At 40.1% G+C, this 17,671-nt stretch overlaps 1 protein-coding gene across 2 annotated transcripts in view; it reads right to left on the reverse strand.

Annotated features, from left to right (window-relative positions):
- The window catches only part of LOC129783110 (polycomb group RING finger protein 3-like), an 83,522-nt gene extending 78,431 nt beyond the window's left edge, over positions 1 to 5,091 (reverse strand). For both annotated transcript variants that reach the window (XM_055792819.1, XM_055792820.1), the window contains exons 1-2: positions 4,996 to 5,091; positions 2,957 to 2,997 (exon numbers count right to left, since the gene is read on the reverse strand). The gene's annotated coding sequence lies outside the window, so the exon portion shown is untranslated. The remainder of the gene's footprint in view (positions 1 to 2,956; positions 2,998 to 4,995) is intronic.
- Between the last annotated feature and the right edge of the window lie 12,580 nt (positions 5,092 to 17,671).

A 17,671-nucleotide genomic window follows, 5' to 3' on the forward strand; every position in this document is an offset into this window, starting at 1 on the left:
TTAATTTTCTTCTTAGTAGCTAGTACAGTGCTGGCTTGCATTTGGTGTGAGAATAATGTTGATAACACACTGATGGTTTTAGTTGTTGCTAGGTAATGTTTATACTAAGTCAATGACTTCTGAGTTTCTCAGGCCCTGCCAACAAGAAGCCTGGAAGGGGACAAGAAATTAGGAGGGGATATAGCCAGGATAGCTGACCTGAACTATTCAAAGGGATATTCCATGACATAGAATGTCATGCTCAGTATATAAACTGGGGGGAGTTGGCCAGGGTCTACCGATCACTGCTGGGGGACTGGCTAGGCATTGGTTAGAGGGTAGTGAGCAAATGTATTGTGCATCATTTGTTTTTAATCCCTTCCCTTTGAATTTTATTCCTCTCCCCTTCTCCTTCCTTTTCATTATAATTGTTGTTATTGTTATTATTAATATTGCTTTGGGTTTTTTTCTCCTATTTTATTTTATTTCAATTATTAAATTGTTCTTATCTCAACCCTTGAGTTTTACATTCCTTTCTGATTCTCCTCCCTGTCCCTCTGGGTGAGGGGGGCAGGGAGTGAGCAAGTGGCTGCGTGGTACTTAGTTTCTGGCTGGGTTTAAACCACAACAATAAGATACATCCCCAAGAACTTCTGAATATTTCATATGATTGCAGTCAAGTTCACAGGCAGAAATCACAGAGATATTTATGTTCTTAAATAAAAGCAAACAGCCAAGGAGGAGGGACCAGGACTTGAACATTTGCAATTTTACCCTCAGCTTTTGAATATGTTTTCCACAACTGAACACAGTAAACCTTCATCTGACATCAAACCTCTATCCAAAATATTGTTTTGTAGCAATTAGTGGAGAGTTACAGAAAAATCTTAGTATAACTTGTTTAAAACATCAGTCACAGTCAATCAAGACAAATCTGTAGGATACAAAGCTTCATTAGCCCTGCTACTCAGTTACTTGTTTAAACAATCTGCTACAGCAGAAAGTCTTAAACTGAGAAGTACTGCAAATAACTGTCTCAAATTCTTTATCTACTGCATAATGGCATTTGATCAGAAACATCTTACTCTTAACCCAGCCAGTAAGTGAGAACCAGCATCATAATATGATCCCCTAACCTCAAATCCATTATTGGAAGAGAGGAAGCTACTCTCCACTCTAATTTCACAATTTTTAAATGATAATACTCTTCTCTGATAGAGGATACCTTTTTAAAATTAATTTGTGTCCCAGTTACTGAAAAAGAAAGCAGAAAAGATGGAATGTGAGAAATCAGCCCTTTGCAGGTTAGATTACTCTTTAGGACCCTTGCAAACAAAGCTTAGAATCCAGTGACACAAGCAGTTCTGTGATGAGCTGAAGAGCTGGTTTTAACTCAAAAAAGAAGTACTTTTCATTAGGAACCATTCTTTAGACAGAAACATAAAATCCACATTGTGACTACTTAAAGAAATAGACCTTCTAAAGTTTCAGAGACTTGACTCAATTCTGAAGAGAAGGGAAAGTTTTCTTTTGAAAAAATAGAAAAAATGAGAGTACTAAAAAGATTGAATGAGACCTAGCTTTCTGTGAGAATGAGAAAAAGGCTATTTTTCTAAAATTTGTTCCAAATTGCAAGAAAGGGAACATATTCCCTATAATTTCTTGAATGAATCCTGAAATTGATAAGGGAAGAACTAGCAAATTAAATTTCTAGGAGAGTGCTTTTGCAAGCAGCTGTAAAGCACTGAATTATTCAGACACAACATATCAACACAGGAGAGGAGTAAGAGGCAGAACTCTGAAAAGAAGGAACATGAAAATCAAAACAAAAACCAATCATATCTAAATATCCAGCCAATATGCCAAAATAATTGTTTGAGCAGAGACTAGTATTTCTTCTATTTGGTTCTAAATAATGTTATGTTATACCACACTGAGGCTACGAACAATATCAGTGCCTGATAGCCCAAGCATTCAACCAAGGGATGGAGTAGAGGAAACTACAAAACTAATTGGAGTACTGTCCTGGTTTCAGCATTTCAGCTGGGACAGAGTTAATTTTCTTCTTAGTAGCTAGTACAGTGCTGTGGTTTGGCTCTAATGTGAGAACAATGTTGATAACTGCACTGGTGTTTTTAGTTGTTGCTGGGTAATGTTTATACTAAGTCAAGGACTTTTCCATTTCTTGGGCCTTGCCAGCCAGAGGGCTGGAGGGGCACAAGAAATTGGGAGGGGACACAGCCAGGACAGCTGACCTGAACCAGCCAAAGAGGTATTCCATACCATGGGACGTCATGCTTGGTATATAAACTTGGAGGATTAGCTGGGGGAGGATTGTTGCTCGGGGACTGGCTGGGCATTGGTCAGTGAGTGGTGAGCAGTTATACTGTGTATCAATTGTTTTCTTTCTCCCTTTCCCTTTGGATTTTATCATCCCCCCCCTCCCATTATAACTGTTATTGTCATTATTGTTATTATTGTTCTTTCATTTTTATTCTATTTTAATTATTAAATTGTTCTTATCTCAACCCTCGAGTTTTACATTCCTTTCCAATTCTCCTCCCCATCCCTTTGGGTGAGAGGGGAGTGAGCAGGCAGATGCATGGTACTTAATTACCAGCTAGAGTTAAACCACAACAAGTACACTCTCAATTTAAAGAAAATTCAAAACAAGAGTGGGTGGAAGGGGGTAGACATGTGTCAGTCAAGTATCCTCATTCATGCTATACTTTCTCTACTAAGGTAATGTCTTGTTAAAATTATTAACCAGATGGGTAAACAGTATATTACAGACCTCTTTGGTAAAGTTATGCCACTAACAAAACAGGTTTGAAGAAGAAGCTTTCAGAGATTCCAGCAAAGAAAACTTATTAGACTCACAGAAACAGAGAACAAGAAAGAGACCCCTCCTCAAAGGAGTGGCTTTATCATTAGCATATATGCTAGTCAGGAATATTTTGGGCTACATGAGGCATACCTCTTAAAACTGCATTTCTTTTCAGTCTGCCATCCAGAGACCTGAAAAGACAGAAAAATAATCTGAAAGTTAGCATCCAAAACTCCTTAAAATCCAGCCACCACATAGAAATCTTAACCTACTAAGCTCACCTAACACTACCTACATGTATTAATTCAACACAACTCAAAGGAAAAAGAAACATTCATTTTTTATAAAGAAAAAAAATGAAAGCCTGACAGAATTAGACGAAAAAGGAACTTCAGGAAACATCCATGTAACATCCTCTATGAAAGGACAAGCTTACCACAGAAAAGTAAAATCAGCCCAAAATTCAAGCAGTCCTGATACCATGTAGTGGCAAAAATAACAAAATAATCAATTATCTGCTGTACTGGGTCTGGCTGGGATGGAGTTAATTTTCTTCATAGCAGCCTGTATGGAGCTAACTACCAGCACAATGGGGATTGCCCAGGACCTCCAAAGCCACCTCTGACAATCACAATACACACAGTGTCATCCACAGACAGCTTGGAGCCCATCATGGGTTAGCAGAGCTTCTTCAGGAGGAAGAGAACTGTGGCAGCACAGTGCTGTTTTGGATTTGTGACCAAAACAGCGTTGATAACACACCAGTGCTTTAGCTATTGCTGAACAGTGCTTACACAGTGCCAAGGCTGCCTCCATTTCTCACTCTGCCCCACAGCACATAGGTTGGGATGTGCAAAAAGTTGGGAGAGGACAGAACCAGAACAGTTGACCTGAACTGACCAAAGGGATATTCCATATAACATCTTGCAGCAGCAATAAAATTGGAGGGGAGGGTTTTTTGGGGAAAGTAACCATTGCTCAGGGACTGCCTGAGCATCGTTCTACTTGTAGGAAGCAGTGAGTGATTGCCTTTGCATTATCTTTTTTTTGTTTTGTTTTCATTTTCTTTCATCTTTCTCTTTCCTTAGCTTATTATATTATCTTTATCTCAACAGATACATGAGTTTCCTTGCTCTTCTATTCTCTCCTCTGTCCTGCTGGTGGGAGAAAGTAATCAAGTGGCTGTGTGGTGCTTATCTGCTAGCTTGGGTCAACCCACCACATCAGCACAAATGAGAATGACAGAATAAAATGATTGGTCTGTTAAAAATAATATTTGGGTTTGTAGTTTTACAGCAAGCAGTATTATTCTCAAAATCTATTTTAAAATATCTGTTCTCCATTTCACCAAATTTTCAAAAAAAATTCAGATCAAAATCTGTCATATGTCCAAAATCTTCATATATTTTCCAACATAAAAGGAAAAAATATTTTTCCATTACTTTTCAGACAGAGGATAATCACATGAACATTTTAGCAATTTTTTTAAAGTTAATTCACATAGGAAATATCCAGTTGTTATAAAGACAAACAATGAATACTGCTGCTTTATCTTCCTCCATCAAAATCAAAGGCATAGCCTGCAATTAATTTTGCTTTTATATTGCTTAAGGAAATGATAAACACTATGGTACAATGAGACTTCATGACAACAATAGGTCAAAACCAGAATGCAATGCAACTGAACAATCTCTCAGCACCTCCTTCAGGTACATTTTTTTTTACCACATTCAGAGAAAATTCAAAGAGATGTTAAACATTGCCACACTGAAAACAAAGTAGAGTGGCATTAAATGCCTTTGTGTTGGTGCCAACCACAAAAAACTTCACACAGAGAATAGAAAATCCCTTAGCTATAGAGGTGAATGGACTTGAAGATGCATCTGCTGCAACAGAATACATTCCTTAAGCAAAAAAATTTCCTAATTTATATTGTGGTTGAAGAAACTGAATTACAGGTTTATCACCAGAGCATTGTGAAAACACATCACAACACAAGCTTATGATCAATTAAGATGTTTTCTAAAAGGGATTGTCAAATGCCTCCCCTTATGCTGATGCCAAGACCCTCACCCGCTCCAGTTGCTGGCACTGAGACTCCCACTCACTCTAGTTGCTGGCCACCACAGGCCCAGGGGTCCATACACGCCCTGTCTGACTCCAATTTCTGGCCCCATATTCACTCTTACCCATCACCCCAATAGCTGGCACTCCAGACACATGCTCCTTAGATCCATGGCCCCTCCAACTACTGATGTTGAGACCCTCACTCACTCCAGCCACCTAAAAGGAGAACAATAAGTTCAAACTTTCTTGGAACAAGGAAGCTTTTCTGGAATTAATAAAATGTCTCAAAATTAAAAGGATTTTTCCTAAAAATAAAGTTTTAAAATATTCAAAGCTTTGAAAAAATTCTTCCTGCTATGTTTAATAAAATAAACTAGCTAGAAACACATTTATTGTTGAATAGAAAGAAATAGTTCAATATATACATTTGCTTTAATAAGTGAAGTTATGATTAGAAGCATGCATACTTTCTCTATGAGAAAGTTAAGCTATTTGTGAAAGCATTAGATTTTTCATTTTAACAGCCATTTCTCAAATGCTCACATCTGAGTGGTACTCAAATAATTTTTCCCATATGCGAGAAACTATGAGCAAGAGGGTGCCACAAACTTCATAGAGCGGGTAAACAGGTTAATGAATTAATTTTCATCAAGTGGAAGGAAATACCTACAATCTGATCTCAATAAGAAAGGCCTGACAACAAAGGGAATAATAAAATAGCTGTTTTAATAAGATAGAATAAAAATAGGAATTTTGATAGTGAGTAAACCTTATATCCCTTCAGATGCTGAGAACCCTGCTTTCATGCAGTATTGGACAGACCCCGGATGGATTTTCCCACAGCATGCTGTGCAGATCTTGTCCATAGAGTGGTTCCTGCTCCCTCCCATGCCATGGTGCTTTTTATTTTGTGTAACGAACAGAATTATATATTTTTCCTGACAAATTGGAATGTTATCTCTATGATAACATCCACCAGCACACAGCACAGGCTGGCACAGGGCATTCCAGATTCCCTTACAGCAGCTACTCATGCTAACCTATGGGCTTTTCAAGCCTTAAGTACAAGGCCCAATAGAGCAAACACAGCCTGCTCAAGATCACTAACTCCTTGAATACAATGACTTCTGCAAGGCTCCAAATACAGGCACTCAGTGCCTTTTTTTTTTAATCAGTTTTCACAGGGAAGGTCTTCCCTCAGGCCTCCCAGGTCCCTTAGCTTAGTGGCAGAATCTAGGGGAGTAAAGCATTACCCACAGTAGGGGAAGAAAGAATTAGGGAGCACTTAAATTGGACACACACATAAGCCCATAGAAACAGCTGGGATGTATTGAAGGGCACTGAGGGAGCTGTCCCATATTGTTTTGGGGTGACAATCTACCATCTTTGAAAGGTCATGGCAATTGGACTGATTCCTGATGACTGGAAAAATGCAAAGGTCACACCCATCTTCAGGAAGGACAATAAGGAGGATCCAGGGAACTACAGGTCAGTTAGCCTCACCTCAGTCCCTGAGAAGGTTATGTAGCAAATCTTCCTGGAAGCCATCTCCAGGTACATTAAGGACAAGAAGGTGATTGGGAACAGCCAGCATGGATTTACCAAAGGCAATGTGTGCTTGACCAACCTGATAGCTTTCTACAATGACATGATGGGTTGTGTGGACAAGGGGAAAGCAGCAAATATTGCTTACCTTGACTTTAGCAAGGCCTTTGAAATGATCTCTCATAGTATCCTTGCAGCCAAATTGGTAAGGTGTGGATTAGAACGTTGACTGGACCACCAAGATCAAAGGTTTGTGATCAGTGGCAGAAAGTCCAATTGACAGCCTGTAATTGCATTTGAGTAACAAGGTTTTGGTAGCAGGGGGGCTACAAAGGTGGCTTCTGTGATGACACCAAATTGGGGAGAGTAGTCAATGTGACTGGAGGGTAGGGTTGCTATTTAGAGGGAACTGATAGGCTGGAGAAATGATCTGCCATTAAGCTTAACAAAAGCAAATGCAAAGTACTGTACCTGGAACAGAATAACCCCATGCAACAGGACAGGCTGGGCACTGACTGGCTAGGAAGTAGCTCTGCAGAAAAGGAAGGGGAAGAGAAGGGCGTGGTCCTGGTGGATTGTCGCGACGGAGGGAAGACACAGTCACTCAATATGAGTGATCAGCAGACTTCGTTTATTGTGCCTTACAGTCACCTTTTATGCCTTGTTATAATTAGCTCATACATATTACAAAAGTTAAGCTCATTATTGGTTAGTTGCCTAAATACCAAGCCCGCCCCTAGTTTCTCTTCTGTAGTTATCTGTTCCCATCTGCAACATTCTTTTCCCACCACGATCTTCCTGTTACTGTGTAACAAGGACAGCCAAAGACAGTGTATTTTGCTTTACTTCAGATAAGCTGAGAGCGATGTGCATTTTTGTCCAGCCAGCTGGACTATGTCTATGTGACCCTTTTCAGCTAGCCAGTTATCCACAATTCCCCCGTTTTTATTTTGGGCGACATAGGCTTGGTTGACCATTTTCAATAACAGCGTTTTAACACAGGAAAATACACAGCCAACTTATAAAATCTCAGTTCAGAAGTATAATTCCTGAAATACTTGAAAAATAAAGTTATCTTGAAGCATTAATTTAGATGTTCTTTCTGTTCCAGTGATATAAAAAGTTAAAAAAATTCAAAGGTAATTTTAAAGTTCTGAACATGGACTAATGCAAGCTCAAAACCCAAAAAGAAACCAAACTGATGTTTGACTAGGAATATTTGCAAATATTTTAGTGGAAAATCCCTGACCATTAACAATTTTCTGTCCAAATAACAACTGCCCTTATGCAACCGACCAGTCCATACATTTTCTGAAGAATACCTCATTGATATCAAAGAATTAACAAAGGGAAAAAATTAGTTCTAAGCTATATACATTCATAAGTGGATTTTTCAATAGTTACATACAGATTTACACACTAAGCCATAATGGCTTGTAGGTGATACACACAAGAAGAGTACGTTGCTTATCTGTCTGAATGTCTATGCTAAATTTGACAACTATGCCACAAGCCAAGCCTACATGGGTGCTGTATGTTATGCACGTTCCTTAACAAACAGAAGTATAATAGACAAATTCCCAAGATCTAGTCCCCAACCTAATTATATTATTTTGTAGCCAATTAAGGAAAATAACACAAATGTGCATATCTACATGTGCACACACCTTTTAGTTCAGAACCGATCTGTGGTAAAAGGCCTTAGCCTTATGGCATCATCGAATCTTAACGAGTACAGTAATTAAAAATGCAGTCTTACTGTAAGTGCGATTTACGCTGACATTCCCTCAAATGCTACACGTGAGTATTTCTCACTCAACTGCCTCAAGGTAAAATAGTAGTATTTGTTAATATGTATCGAAAAATCATTAATTCTCTACAATAGCAGTTGACTTCCATAACACTATGTAAGCAAAAGAGGCTTAAGATGGGTTTTCTGAATACTAACAATTTATTTTAGACTGTCTAAACTCAGGTCTTGAAAGATTTCACTCTGCCAGACATAGAAACACTGTTGCACTCCAGTTGTGATATCCCTTTTCCCAAGTTGTCACATGCACATCTCGCTCAAGCAACGTTATTGTTAAAGTTTCTCTCTGCTACATAAAAGCATATTGCACTTGCAGATATAAAAGACAGCAGCCTTACTTAGATTATTACCTTATTACCTCATAACTCTTAGTATACCTTGTATCTCTGATTTCATCACTTCAAAAATTCACCAGAAGCAGATAAAACCACAGCCTCAGACTAAACTACACCTTAACTGCTGATTCAAATAAAGGCATTCTCTTCAGATATGCCTAATGCTCACAAATAATTTGGGCTGGTTTTGATCAAAAAACTATTATTACAATAATGATCAAAAATAATAATCCCGTTTGCAAAATGCTTTAAGCCAGCCTCCTAGTCCCAACCAATTTCCACATTCAGAATACAGCATAAATACAGAATACAGAATAAATTATCTCCATCAAGGCAAAAAGGCTTCTCTTTAAGCACAGAGATGTTTGCTAGTTCAAGGCAGAAACCCATTTCTTGTAGGGGACATCTGAAGCACTTTTTTTTTTTTTTTTTTTGGGTGGGTTTGTAATGAATTCCGTATTTTTCCTTGAGGAGCTTAAGCTGTTCCTCTTGTTTCAGGAGTGTTTCCAACTCTGAGTTGTCGAATAGGTCCGTATTTCCCAAACATATCATACATTTCCTCCGCTGTGATTTCATACGGCAGGTTCCGAATATAGAGGATCCGATTGACCTCTGGGGGCAGCCGGATGTCAGCTCGCTTGGCCGCTTGCATCGCCATGGCGCCGATCGGAGGGGGGGGGGGGTGGGTGCCGCCTTGGAGAGAAACCGCGGCCGGGAAGGGGCCTGCCGGGCCGCACGCCGCCGCTCGCCGCTGCCGCAGGGGACCCGGACGCTATCCCATACGCTAATAACCCGGGTAATGCCTTTTTACAATCTATGTCCCGAACGCTCCGCTTTTCTAAAAAGCATATGAGCGAATCGTACGTCGCTTGTCTCTCCATACCTTCGTCAGCGCTGTTGCAGCCTTTGCGAGACTTCGGCGACGCGTGGCCGGCGGGACCCTCTGTAGGTGCTCCCGGGCGCGGGGACTGTGCCCTTCCGCCTCCTGCGCTGCTTTCAGCACCGGTACCCGAATCTCCGTCGAACCGTGGCTCGCAGGTTCAGCCCTCTCTAGGGTCCCTGTTCGGGCGCCATTTGTCGCGACGGAGGGAAGACACAGTCACTCAATATGAGTGATCAGCAGACTTCGTTTATTGTCCCTTACAGTCACCTTTTATGCCTTCTTATAATTAGCTCATACATATTACAAAAGTTAAGCTCATTATTGGTTAGTTGCCTAAATACCAAGCCCGCCCCTAGTTTCTCTTCTGTAGTTATCTGTTCCCACCTGTAACATTCTTTTCCCACCGCGATCTTCCTGTTATTGCATAACAAGAACAGCCAAGGATAGTGTATTTTTGCTTTACTTCAGATAAGCTGAGAGCGATTTGCATTTTTGTCCAGCCAGCTGGACTATGTCTATGTGACCTTTTTCAGCTAGCCAGTTATCCACACATAATCATAATATTTTTTGTAAATCATTAACATACTCTCCTCCTATATCCGATTCTGCGCAGTAGAGCTTAGAGAGGTCTAGAAATGGGTCTGGGGTACGATTTGGGTAGGTGGTATATGAGTCGGTGGTCGCCATCTCCCCCTGCCGGAATTACCTTTTACTAAAGTTCACGATTTCTTGGCAGGTAACTACAAGCTGTTCCAGTCGACTCTCCCCGGTTTCCATTAATCTTATATTCTGACATTTCAATGCACCTTCTACATACAGAAGACTGGTCAAATACAAAGAAACCTTTCAAACCCTAAAGTTATTACCTAAATTTTAGCAATGGTTCTAGCCCATTCTTCTGGCCTTGGTACGGGATGTACAGAAGATCTCATAGTAGCTTTTACTGTGCAACTATAAGTTTCATTAAAATATTTCTTATCCTTCTATATTTCAATTTTATAAAATAATTTTATAAAATCAAATAATCAAATAAAATCAATCAATCTTAACTTATTAGCAAATCTATAACACCTGGCAGGGTGGGTAAGAGAATTGGAAAGGAATGTAAAACTCAAGGTTTGAGATAAGAACAATTTAATAATTTAAACAGAATAAAAAGGTAAGAACAACAATAATAACAATAGTAACAATAATAATAGCAGTTATAATGGAAAGGTGGGGAAAAGCATGAAATCCAAAGGAAAAGAGAGAAAGGAAAACAAGTGATGCACAGTACAACTGCTCACCACCCGCTGACCAATGCTCAGCCAGTCCCTGAGCACCGATTACCCCAGCTAACCCTCCAAGTTTATATACCAGGCATGACATCCCGTGGTATGGAATACCTCTTTGGCTGGTTCAGGTCAGCTGTCCTGGCTGTGTCCCCTCCCACTCTCTTGTGCCCCTCCAGCCCTCTGGCTGGCAAGGCCCAAGAAATGTAAAAGTCCTTGACTTAGTATAAACATTACCCAGCAACAACTACAAACATCAGTGTGGTTATCAACACTGTTCTCACATCATAGCCAAAACACAGCACTGCACTGGCTACTAAGAAAAAAATTAACTCCATCCCCACGAAAACCATGACAGTCCCTGACATTTTTCAGGTGGGATCTCAATTTCTGCTTTATTTGGTCGTTGCCATACTGCTGTTGCTGCTTCCCCTGCCCCTTCAGAGGAATCTCCTCCGATTAGAATATCATCTATATTTTCGTACAGTTTCACATTCTGAGGAAGTGAGACTGTAAAATTCAGCAAACACAGTTTGAGCAATTGTGGGTGAGTGTTTATACCCTTGTGGGAGCCTGTTAAAGGTGTATTGTATACCTTCCCAAGTAAAGGCAAATTTCTTGTTATCCTTCTCGTGTTTACACTACTAAAGCATTCTCTTAACACTACTAAAGCATCAGCATAATTGTTAGTAGTTTCTTCCCTCTCTTCTTAATTACTCCCAAAAAACCCAACTAAGTTTTCAAGATTTCTTCTTCCTGAGTTTCACAGTCTGGCTGTAACTGAGGAACCTGTGTCAAGGAATCATATAATAATTTAGATCAGAAGAGACCTCTGGAGGTCATCTGGTCCAACCCCCTGTTCAAAGCAAGGCTGATTTCAAGGTTAGGGCAGTTTACTCAAGGCTGTGACCAGTTGATTTCTGAGTATATAACCTCTCTGTGCAATCTGTTCCAATGTTTGACTACCGTCTTAGCAGGTCTGTTGGACTTGCTTCAGTGTGTCAACATCATTTTGTAATGGGGAACCCAAAATTGGACACAGTACTCCAGGTGCAGTCTCACAAGTGCCAGATGGACTGCAAGAATCATTTCTGTGGACTGGACATCTACATTCTTGCTAATACAGTCCAGTATATAGATTGTTTCAAAGAACGTCTTCAGAATTTCTTAGTGATTAAGTATTCTTTATTGTCGGCGCCGGGTGTACGGGGGATCCTTCCACCAATCGTACACACCCAGAGGGGCAGATTATCTTATATTTATATAATGAAACAATGAATATTCCATTAACGCCTATACATATTCATCACCTGAACCCGCCTACCCTCGCTTCGTATGCTAATTAGCTTATCAGTCTTTCACGCTTGCGCAGATTCTTCCAAAAATTGTGGGCCGGGGTCTTTAGAATGTGGGCAGTGGTCTATGGGAGGAAGGCCGTAGGTCTTCCTCATGGTGTACTTTTCACCTTAGTTCTCAAAAGTGATGAGTTGGCAGACTTGTAGAAATCTTTCCCAGGGTTTTTACAATACTCCTTGTTAATTTTACTCAAGGCCATCCTGCTGTCCCGTTATCTCCTTGGTAGGGCAGCTTGCTTTGCAGATAAGGAGGACAGCTCCCCTTTCAGAGATTTGCAACTTTCTTGCCAGAACAGTCTATATGATCTTTCAAACATTTTAACCCCTTTGTCGCTATACAATTACAAGCTTATTTATGCATTAAAATGAATATTGGTTTATGAATACAAACTTGACCATATTATTTAGAGCTTATTCACATCAGTTGACTGCCTTTGTCATGAGGGCACATGTTGCTGTTGAGACGGACACAATACACAAAGGATTGTGCACAAAAGCCAAAAGGTCAAAGGCCCCCATTTATTGTTCTAACAAGCCTTTTTATATATTTCTTAAGAACAGGTGCCTATACATGATTGGTTCACTCACAGACCACCAGTTCATGATTGGATGACCTTTTCTTTGCTACATCTTTGATACACTTCTACTTGTGCATCTGGCAGTTCCTTATCTTGTTGGCTCAGCTTTTCTCAGGAGTTTCCCAGGCTCTTCAAGGATACACAGGTATCTGTTCAAGGCTAATGTTAAGCTCGCATTCCAATCCCTCGGACCAGCTCAGGCACGCTGCTCGCTTCTGGTCTACCTGTCATCCACTGTGGATAACTGGCTAGCTGAAAAGGGTCACATAGCCATAGTCCAGCTGGCTGAACAAAAATGCACATCGCTCTCAGCTTATCTGAAGTAAAGCAAAATACACTGTCTTTGGCTGTCCTTGTTACACAGTAACAGGAAGATCGCGGTGGGAAAAGAATGTTGCAGATGGGAACAGATAACTACAGAAGAGAAACTAGGGGCGGGCTTGGTATTTAGGCAACTAACCAATAATGAGCTTAACTTTTGTAATATGTATGAGCTAATTATAAGAAGGCATAAAAGGTGACTGTAAGGGACAATAAACGAAGTCTGCTGATCACTCATATTGAGTGACTGTGTCTTCCCTCCGTCGCGACAAATGGCGCCCGAACAGGGACCCTAGAGAGGGCTGAACCTGCGAGCCACGGTTCGACGGAGATTCGGGTACCGGTGCTGAAAGCAGCGCAGGAGGCGGAAGGGCACAGTCCCCGCGCCCGGGAGCACCTACAGAGGGTCCCGCCGGCCACGCGTCGCCGAAGTCTCGCAAAGGCTGCAACAGCGCTGACGAAGGTATGGAGAGACAAGCGACGTACGATTCGCTCATATGCTTTTTAGAAAAGCGGAGCGTTCGGGACATAGATTGTAAAAAGGCATTACCCGGGTTATTAGCGTATGGGATAGCGTCCGGGACCGCCGCGGCAGCAGCGAGCGGCGGCGCGCGGCCCGGCAGGCCCCTTCCCGGCCGCGGTTTCTCTCCAAGGCGGCACCCACACACCCCCCCTCCGATCGGCGCCATGGCGATGCAAGCGGCCAAGCGAGCTGACATCCGGCTGCCCCCAGAGGTCAATCGGATCCTCTATATTCGGAACCTGCCGTATAAAATCACAGCGGAGGAAATGTATGATATGTTTGGGAAATACGGACCTATTCGACAAATCAGAGTTGGAAACACTCCTGAAACAAGAGGAACAGCTTAAGCTTCTCAAGGAAAAATACGGAATTGATTACAAACACACACAAAAAAAAAAAAAAAAAAAAAAAAAGTGCTTCAGATGTCCCCTACAAGAAATGGGTTTCTGCCTTGAACTAGCAAACATCTCTGTGCTTAAAGAGAAGCCTTTTTGCCTTGATGGAGATAATTTATGCTGTATTCTGTATTTATGCTGTATTCTGAATGTGGAAATTGGTTGGGACTAGGAGGCTGGCTTAAAGCATTTTGCAAACGGGATTATTATTTTTGATCATTATTGTAATAATAGTTTTTTGATCAAAACCAGCCCAAATTATTTGTGAGCATTAGGCATATCTGAAGAGAATGCCTTTATTTGAATCAGCAGTTAAGGTGTAGTTTAGTCTGAGGCTGTGGTTTTATCTGCTTCTGGTGAATTTTTGAAGTGATGAAATCAGAGATACAAGGTATACTAAGAGTTATGAGGTAATAAGGTAATAATCTAAGTAAGGCTGCTGTCTTTTATATCTGCAAGTGCAATATGCTTTTATGTAGCAGAGAGAAACTTTAACAATAACGTTGCTTGAGCGAGATGTGCATGTGACAACTTGGGAAAAGGGATATCACAACTGGAGTGCAACAGTGTTTCTATGTCTGGCAGAGTGAAATCTTTCAAGACCTGAGTTTAGACAGTCTAAAATAAATTGTTAGTATTCAGAAAACCCATCTTAAGCCTCTTTTGCTTACATAGTGTTATGGAAGTCAACTGCTATTGTAGAGAATTAATGATTTTTCGATACATATTAACAAATACTACTATTTTACCTTGAGGCAGTTGAGTGAGAAATACTCACGTGTAGCATTTGAGGGAATGTCAGCGTAAATCGCACTTACAGTAAGACTGCATTTTTAATTACTGTACTCGTTAAGATTCGATGATGCCATAAGGCTAAGGCCTTATATCACAGATCGGTTCTGAACTAAAAGGTGTGTGCACATGTAGATATGCACATTTGTGTTATTTTCCTTAATTGGCTACAAAATAATATAATTAGGTTGGGGACTAGGTCTTGGGAATTTGTCTATTATACTTCTGTTTGTTAAGGAACGTGCATAACATACAGCACCCATGTAGGCTTGGCTTGTGGCATAGTTGTCAAATTTAGCATAGACATTCAGACAGATAAGCAACGTACTCTTCTTGTGTGTATCACCTACAAGCCATTATGGCTTAGTGTGTAAATCTGTATGTAACTATTGAAAAAAACACTTATGAATGTATATAGCTTAGAACTAATTTTTTCCCTTTGTTAATTCTTTGATATCAATGAGGTATTCTTCAGAAAATGTATGGACTGGTCGGTTGCATAAGGGCAGTTGTTATTTGGACAGAAAATTGTTAATGGTCAGGGATTTTCCACTAAAATATTTGCAAATATTCCTAGTCAAACATCAGTTTGGTTTCTTTTTGGGTTTTGAGCTTGTATTAGTCCATGTTCAGAACTTTAAAATTACCTTTGAATTTTTTAAACATTTTATATCACTGGAACAGAAAGAGCATCTAAATTAAAGCTTCAAGCTAACTTTATTTGTCAAGTATTTCAGGAATTATACTTCTGAACTGAGATTTTATAAGTTGGCTGTGTATTTTCCTGTGTTAAAACGCTGTTATTGAAAATGGTCAACCAAGCCTGTGTCGCCCAAAATAAAAACGGGGGAATTGTGGATAACTGGCTAGCTGAAAAGGGTCACATAGACATAGTCCAGCTGGCTGGACAAAAATGCACATCGCTCTCAGCTTATCTGAAGTAAAGCAAAAATACACTGTCCTTGGCTGTTCTTGTTACACAGTAACAGGAAGATCGCGGTGGGAAAAGAATGTTGCAGGTGGGAACAGATAACTACAGAAGAGAAACTAGGGGCGGGCTTGGTATTTAGGCAACTAACCAATAATGAGCTTAACTTTTGTAATATGTATGAGCTAATTATAACAAGGCATAAAAGGTGACTGTAAGGCACAATAAACGAAGTCTGCTGCTCACTCATATTGAGTGACTGTGTCTTCGCTCTGTCGCGACAATTATGTATTGTTGCAGAATGGCTGCGTGATCATGGCCATGAGTCCCTTAAAGATCTTTGTGAAACAAAGTTAGCGTAAGTTAGCTGAAGCAGGCCTTGCAGCTATGCTGAGGCATGCTGATAAGGAAGCTGAGAAAAACACTGACCTTGTGCCTAATGTTGTAAATAACTTTGAGGAATTCGCGTAGACAAGAGAGGAAAAAAAATATGTAGCTAGCTATCCGCAGAAACCGCAAGTAGGAGGACGTATGAAAATGTAACCCTTTAGAGCTTAGCCAATCAGCAGATGACTAGTAGGCATAATTAACTGGAACTGTATATAAGACATAATCGCGCCGTAATAAATCGAAGCTTGCTTTATCACTCACATTGAGTTTGCCTGCTTGACTTCCCTCGCCGTCAGCAATGTATGTATATGAAAAGAATATGTATGAATAAGTTCTATATATGGTGTCTGATTTTGAGACTTGGTGTGCATTGATCGTGAGAGGACTCGCTCACGCACCCGGCTGTCAATAAAGAAGTGTCTGCTTATCTACATCACATTGGTGTCGATAAGTTCTTCATTCCGAGTTTTCGGTAACACAGGTGGGGGGGAGTGAGCAAGCAGCTGCGTGGTGCTTAGTTGCTGGCTGGAATTAAACCACAACACCCACCGAGACCTTTCTTTCTTTCCTCTTGCAAGAGAAAATGAATCGATGGCAACAACAACAATGGAAGTATACTTCCAACACAGTTTCATTTCTCCTCTTAAACAGAACAAATCTAATCCTTCCAATTCAAACACAAAATTTTTGGGACCATGCACTACTAAATTATAATGGAAGTGTTGGGATCTCACCAAAATATAAGGCAAACTTGAACCTTGCTACTCTGATTATACATGGAAATGAAGCATATCTAAAAGGATGAATGGAGATGGGAGACACTATACAAAAAGGGAATTGGAGTATTTCACAATAGTAATGACATTAATCAAACACCATCACTTCAAGCCACACCAGGGGAAAAAATAAAAATCGAATGTTGGGCAATCAGTGGATCTACCTATGAAAACCCCACCAAAATTAAAATATAATTTACTGATTTTTCTAAACTAAGAAACAATGAGAAATCTTGCTATAAGATACTAGAACTAGATTGCTGGTACAATTTCACTTTTATACAACCTGTATTCACATTTTGCCTTTGGGGTAATCATGGTGTAGAACTATTGTTGATTTTACTATTGTCAAATGTGAAATTTGGAATTTGTGTGTATACAACAGGGTGGCCATAGGGTGATGCATACACATTTCTTGACGTGCCTATACCTGGTCTAAATTTATCTGCAGTAGTACTACACAATAACATGACCTTCCACAGGCAGGAATGGATTGTTAAAAATTAAAGTGACAATTGACAAATTCTGTCTTTGAAAGAAACCAAACAAGACACCATTTTGGTAGGATGTCAAATTGAAAATCACATTAAATGTATGACAGCAACCTTACACATTGTTGTAAACTATACTGAAGGAACATACAACATACATACCTGTCCTTTCAAACACAAATCCTGGTACAACTTTATTATATCCCATCCAGCACACATAATAAATCTTTGTACAGATTCCAACTCTCATTCCAGCCTAGATTTTTAATTCAAGATTGACATCGAACAACCAGATCCACCAATTCAACCTCTTATCAAACTGTCTCCTTACACTTACAACACTGGTCCCTAACTAGTTAAAAACATAGGACAAAAGCGAATGATGTTTAATCCATCATGGTCTCT

Source organism: Falco peregrinus, chromosome W (assembly GCF_023634155.1).
Source record: "Falco peregrinus isolate bFalPer1 chromosome W, bFalPer1.pri, whole genome shotgun sequence".
Lineage (NCBI taxonomy): Eukaryota > Metazoa > Chordata > Aves > Falconiformes > Falconidae > Falco > Falco peregrinus.